Genomic DNA, 7,194 nt, shown 5'->3' with positions numbered 1-7,194 from the left:
TTTGTAATATCAGTAAAACTTAAGTAATATAGTAAATGGTCCTCTCTTTTTTGTCATTAATTATTTGGTAGTAGTGATATAAATGTAATTATGAGTTTATATCTATTTTAAATATAATACCTAAGAAGCAAAACACTTGAAAACATGATTATATTATTAGGTTTTATGTAAACATGACATTTTCATTCCTACATTTTTAAATTAAATTTAGCAAAGAATGTTTTCATTACCTTTTATTCTTTGACATATAAAAATTTTCTTTTATAATGTAGAATAGATTCCAATGAGGATATTTATATTTATTTAAAAATTATTTGTTAAGAATCATTTAATTAACCTTGACTTGTCCTGGAGCAGTAGTACAGCAGTAGGGCATTTGTTTGCATGCGGCCAACTTGACCGACCTGAGTTCCATTCCTCTGCCCCTCTTGGAGAGCCCGGCAAGCTACCGAGACGATCTCGCCTGAATGGCAAAGCCTGGCAAGCTACCTGTGATGTGTTCGATAGGCCAAACACAATAACAACAAGTTTCACAATGGAGACGTTACTGGTCCCACTCGAGCAAATCGATGAACAATGGGAGGACAGTGCTACAGTGCTTGTCACTGTCATTTCTCACTAAGCACATACAGGTATTAAAAAAAAAAGACTTAAATGTTCACACTTTTTTTTCTAGGTTTTGGGGTCCCAATGCAAGATTGAAAGTCAAACTTTTCAAAGTGTAATAATTTAATGAATTTGCGTGTCATCCTTGTGCAGGGGCCATGCTAATCTTCTCTGTATTGTTCCAGCTTCCGGGAGCTGGGTTTTATAGTCTCTGGGTCTTGGCCGTTGATGGGATTACATGGTGCCAGGGGGCCAGTTGGTGGGTGTGACTTCTGCATACTGGAATTTGCATACTGGGTGGAGGATGCTCAGCCCCAATCCGAGCAGGCTTTGAGATCTCAGCCCTGGGACCCGCATGCCTTTGTTCCTCTGCCAGTACCTTCATGCTTGTGGAGAGTGGTCTCAGCATGGTGGTAGCTGGTTCTGTAGGTCTTCAGCGGCTAGAGCCCGCCCTGGTTGGGACGGGGAGGGAAACTGAACCCGCCCCCCTCTAAGGGGCCTCAGCGAGGACAGTCAGGCGCGGGGGCAGGAGACTTATTATTTCATTTTTACTTTGGACATAATGTCAGGCTACTGAATGTAACCTGCCCACATGGTAGAGTCTGGCAAACTCCCCATGGTGTACCCAATATGCCAAATACCAGTAACAATGATGAGTATCATTCTCCTAACCCTGCAAGAGCCTTTAATATGGCACTTTTTAAAAAGTCTCAGGACTAGGACGTAGGAGATATTACTGGGGCCTACTTGAGGCAATCGATGAGCAACAGGATGGTCATGATAGTGAATAATTAAACATTAGAGACAATTTCTAAATTAAGGGCTAAAAACATAACTGAAAAGGAGCACTGTCTAATGGACTAGTTGTAAAGTTTCCACAAAAAACCTATCATTGAGTAACTAGAAAACTGATAGGAGGATGTGGTGGCATAGTGGACCTTTACTGAACTTTGGTAAGAGAGCATTTGAAAAGTATTAAAGTACTCCAAATTTATATTAGAAACAACACAAATTATCTTTTGGGTGGGGATTTTGGATCAATGTTTATGGGTTACACTTGACTTTACATTTTAGAAATTACTCCCGGTGGTACTGAGGGGACTATATAGGATGCCAGGAATTGAACCAGGGCGACCACATGTAAGGCAAGCCCCTACCTGCTATACTATCAACCAGGCCCCCAAACTACTCCTTTTTATTAAAACAACTCTGCTCTGACATTTTATTGTCCTAAAATAAAATTAATACATAGTATAAACTTAGCATATAGATACCTAAAATAATAATGACATGATTCTTTAAAAGGAGTATAATAAAGAATTTAAAGGAAATTTATTTACAGTGAAAATAGCCATTTGGGCAGATAAATGCAAAAGACTCAAATAAAAGAAATATTGACATGATTACATTCATATGGCAATATGTTCAATAATTCTGGTACTATGTATATTTGCTTGGTACTGATTGTTAAAAATTCATCTTGCATATTTCATGAAATACAGTGCCACACAAAGAAACAATTTGTGCAATAGAATAGACTAGAAAGAATTACTTTGTTTCTATTACTGGTCATAATGAAGGATAGTAAAATATTCTGTTTGTTTTAAGATCATGCTTGACTAAGCTCAGGGCTTACTTCTGTGCTCAAGGATCTGTGCTCAGGAACCACTCTGGGAACAGTGCTCAGGTAACCAGATGGAGTGCTGGGGCATTAAGCAGGATGCCAGTAAAGCACCTGAATTCCAGTACTAGCCTTCCATCCCAAAATGTTATTGATTTTTGCCAAACTTCTGATACCAATGGAGAATTCAATTTTATTATTTTATTTTAAATACAAGTTGAAAATAGTTCATTAATATCATTATGGTACTGTTACTAAGTAATGACTATCATGAGGATTGTTTTCAATAATAATATGGGCTTTTGTGTAGGATTTAGGTTATGTTAATAAAACATAAGATATAATATAAGAAAATTAAAAATTATTTTTGTTTATTATTATTATATTATTGCTTTTTGGATGACACCCAGAGATGCACAGGGTTATTTCTGGCTCATGCACTCAGGAGTTACTCCTGGTGATGCTCAGGGGACCATATGGGATGCTGAGATTCGAACCCAGGTCGGCCAGGTGCAAGGCAAATGCCCTACCCGCTGTGCTATTGCTCCATCCCCAAAATTAATTATCTTCACTTGAATTATTAGTAAAGACAAACATTTCAAAAATAAAATAACAAATCATATAACCAGTCCTCATGTTTAAAGGAGACTAAAGCATTGCCATGTTCTTTTTAAAGAAGCATGTTATAAATAGAAATAAAGCTGGTGAAATTCACATCCTTATTAATATATAAATATCTCTGAAATTATTGTCTGAGTGATGAAAGTTCATAGCAATTTGTTAATTCTATTTTTATAAACAGTTATGTGAGGTCGCCATGAAATCTTTAGGGATAATATATTAGCTGTAAGACACTTGAAGTACTTCATGAATAAAAATATTTTCATTGGTTGTATGTAACCCTTTTGGGTTGCTAATTGAATATGTAGATTTACAAGATTATATACTAAAGATCCCCAACATTAAAAATGTGAAATGAGGCCCAGAGTGATAGTATAGTGGACAGGTAGTCTTCCTTGAATGAAGCTGACCTGGGTTTGATCCCCAGCATCCCATATGGTCCCCCAAGCACCGCCAGGAATAATTCCTGAGTGCAGAGGAGTAACCGCTGAGCATTGCTGGGTGCAAACAAAATAAATAAATAAATAAAATTTGCTCGAGCGGGCCCAGTAACGTCTCCATTGAGAATTTATTGTTATTGTGTCTGGCATATCGAATACTCTCGGAAGCTTGCCGGGCTCTCTGAGAGGGGCGGAGAAATCGAACTCGGGTTGGCCATGTTGGCTGCGTGCAAGGCAGACACCCTACCCGCTGTGCTAAATGAACTACCTTGTAATATCTATCTGTAGAGAGAGAGAGAGATAGATAGATAAATAGATAGATAGGTAGATAGATAGATAGATAGATAGATAGATAGATAGATAGATAGATATGTCTGGCTCTGTACTCTGACAAGGAGTTCGAGGATTCATATGTGGTGCCCCTTAAGATTTTAGGAACAGAAGAATATTACCCATTCTACTTATGTCTCCTGTCTAAATTCCCTTGAATTATACACTTAGAATATATTGTACCTAAATGTATCACTTGATCACTTGACATCCCATTGCTCATCAATTTGCTCGAGCCGGCAACAGTAACATCTCCATTCATCCCTGTTGCCTGTTGCATGCTAGTGTAGCCTAATGGCATCTATTCGTTCTAGGAACATGAAGAGCCTCAAACTGATCATTCAGGTTCTTGACATAGAAGTCTGATCATCTCATAGGTGGGCGGCCACGTGATCTTTTGACGTCCCACAGAATTGAGTTCTAACGGCTCTAGTCCAGCGGTCATCTCCAAATCTCATTACATGTCCAACCCTGATCTTTGACACCTTGGAAAATGAGACAGTGTCCCTGATTCTTGATCACTGACAAAGGTTGGAACTCCAGATTTTTCTCTAAATTGAATAAAGCATGATACTCCAAGCATAGTTCTTTTGATTGCTCTTTGGGAGACCCTAATAGCATTCTCATCCTATTTTTGTAGGACCCATGTCTCTAAGGCATATGTTAATGCAGGAAGAACAGTGGAATCAAAGAGATCTGCCTGGAGCCAGAGGTTCTTCCTTCTCTTAGCTATTTCTTCAATGCTCTTGAAGGTGATCCAAGGTAATCTCTTCCTCCTGCGCAACTCAGGTGCCAGGTCATTCGTCATGTTGACTTCTCGACCTAGGTACACATAATTGTTGCATTCAGAGATGTTCGTTCCATTGAGAGTGAACGGAACATTAGGAACAAGTACATTTCTCATAAACATTGTCTTCGTGAGATTCAGCTGCAGTCCTACATTTCCACACTCACAGTTGAAGTCTGCCAGCATTTGTGCCACTTGGCTAATGTTCGGTGTTATTAGAACAACGGCATCAGCGAAGTAGAGGTGGTGTAGGTGCTGACCTTCTGTCTTCACTCCCATCCCTTCCCATTCCAGTTGTCACATAACGTTCTCAAGGGTGGCACTGAAGAGTTTTGGTGAGATGGTATTGCCCTTCCGAACCTCTCTCTTTAAGTTAATGATCACTTCTTTGTAGAATGGTGAGATCCTGGTAGTGAATCCATAGTACAACTCATAGAGCATCCTGATGTATTGAGTTTGAACGCCCTGTTTGGCTAGGGCTTTGATGACCACTTCAGTCTCAACAGAATCGAAGGCCTTCTTTAAATCAATGAACGTTAGACAGAGCAGCATCTTGAACTCCTGAGAAACCTCAATGAGCTTAGTTATCATGTGGATATGGTTGATTGTGCTGAATCCTTTGGGGAATCCAGCTTGCTCGCATGGTTGTCCTTCATGTAGTGTTCTGCCAATCCTATTCAGGATGACTTGAGTGAACAACTTTTCCACTACCTCCACTACCCAGTCACCACCATGCTCCAAGATGCTTTCCAGAACCTCTGGCCAAGACTCACACATGAAGCCCTTCAGAACCAGGTAAATGGAACTGTATGACCTTGACTCCAGGCTCAACGGACCTGGGAACAGAGATCCTCTGCCTGCTCCCATCAATCTCTGGTGACCAAGTGATTAAAACCAGAAGACCTACCCCTACCCTGCCCTGTCTGCTTCAACCAGCCTCTGGTGATCCAGGGATTACACACAGAAGACCCACCCTACCGGTACCAGATAAATAAATACCTCATTGGTAGATGTCCACTACCTCCACTACCTCCACTACCCAGCCACTGCCACACTCCAGGCCACTTTCCAAACACATCATAAGACACTACCCATCTTCCAAGATTATGGCACCATATTTGATAGGGTTCAAATATGGTTTGAACCATGGGGACACCTTCAAGGGCGATTAGAGGCCTCCAAAAAAACCTCTTCCCCTCTCGGAGAGCCTGGCAATCCACTGCCCACACAGCAGAGCCTGGATAGCTATCCGTGGCATATTCAATATGCCAAAACCAGTGAATAAAATGGGTCTCATTCCCCTGACCCTGAAAGAGCCACTTTAATGTATAATCCCATGAAAAGGAAGGGATTTTTTGAAAGCTATACAAGATGATCCTGAGCTTACCAGAAATAGACACTTGCATATCTTTATGCTCTTTGCTTTTATTCCTCAGTAAACTTTAGTAAAATTTGTTTGTGTGTAATATCTGTGATTTTTGTGAGTTGACTGTGGTAATTCATCTTTTGTGTCATTACAGTTAATAATATGGAGTTATCAACAAGAATATTATGATAAAATTATCCATAATGAGAACAGTAAAATGACATAAATATTTGGCAATAATTGTAATATAAATAAATGATACTCAAAAATTTGACCCACAAATGCCCCCTGGAAAGTATAAAAGACTTGATAAAAGAGATTAAATAGCTTTCTAGAATAAGAAGATTTAACATAATGAGGATATCACCTCAGGCTAAACTATTTTCAGATTAATGCAATTCCAATAAAAATTCATGTTGGATATTAATTTTAACCTGAAACAGCTATTAATAACAATGAGATAAAACAGAATCAAGAAGATAAGAAATATATCCAGAACGGTAACTCTATTTTTTCCTACCAAATTATCAAGACCTGACCAGAAACTGGTCAATAGAGCTCTCTCCTGAGCATATTTTCAGTGCAATTACAAAAAGAGATGCAGTGAAAAATTAGCAGAAGTAATAGTCTATAATAATAACTGATGTTAGTAAAAATTGAATTATTATAGTTAAAGGGAAAATAAAGCTGTCCTTGAAAAAAAATGTTTTGGAGGGGGCCCCATTTGTCAGTGCTCTCAGGGATTACTCCTGGCTCTACACTTAAGAATCAAGCCTGGTGGTGCTGAGGGACATGTGATGCCTGATCCAGATTAATGCAATACGAATCATAGAATACATGTTTGAATTCGGCCTTGAATTCTTGTAGAGCATATCCTCTTAGAGCTCCAAAAATCTTGACATTTGAACTACTTTATTTCATTTGTTTTGCTTTATATTTTGGGGGCCACACTCCTATCTCTGAATTTGTATCTACTCCTGGCAGTTCTCAGCAGACTGTTTTGGGATGCCAGAGATCGAACTCTGGTCAGCAGTGTGCAAGATAAGTGCCCTACCTGCTCGGCTCCAGAACTGCTTTTGTTTATCTCCACACATGAATGCACAGCAGTCTTAGAACATACCAAATAGCAACATTTCCACTCATTCTACCTGTTTAAACGTGTTGTGACTTGGGAAGGAAGCAAGGGCAATTCCTGCCAATAATTATGTTCACAAATACTGTCAAATGCCCAGCAATATACATAAAGTATAATAGGAGTGATATACATGTATTCTATTCAATAAATGCATGAGTGGATAAGAAGTATGTAAATATTGCCTGAGTCTGGTGGCAGAAACTAACATTTAAAGCTCAAAATAAGATTGTATTATAGGGACCTTAGTAACAATACAGTGGGTAGGGTGTTTGCTTGCACATAGTCTAC

General features: G+C 39.1%; 1 pseudogene; it reads right to left on the bottom strand.

Moving 5' to 3' along the window:
- Positions 1 to 714: 714 nt before the first annotated feature.
- LOC130015857 (uncharacterized) lies at positions 715 to 796 on the bottom strand (annotated as a pseudogene).
- Between the last annotated feature and the right edge of the window lie 6,398 nt (positions 797 to 7,194).

This window comes from Sorex fumeus, unplaced genomic scaffold (assembly GCF_029834395.1).
Source record: "Sorex fumeus unplaced genomic scaffold, SorFum_2.1 ptg000131l, whole genome shotgun sequence".
Taxonomy (NCBI): Eukaryota; Metazoa; Chordata; class Mammalia; order Eulipotyphla; family Soricidae; genus Sorex; species Sorex fumeus.
Note: the sequence above shows the minus strand (reverse complement) of the source record. Positions and strands in the feature narration are given on the sequence as shown.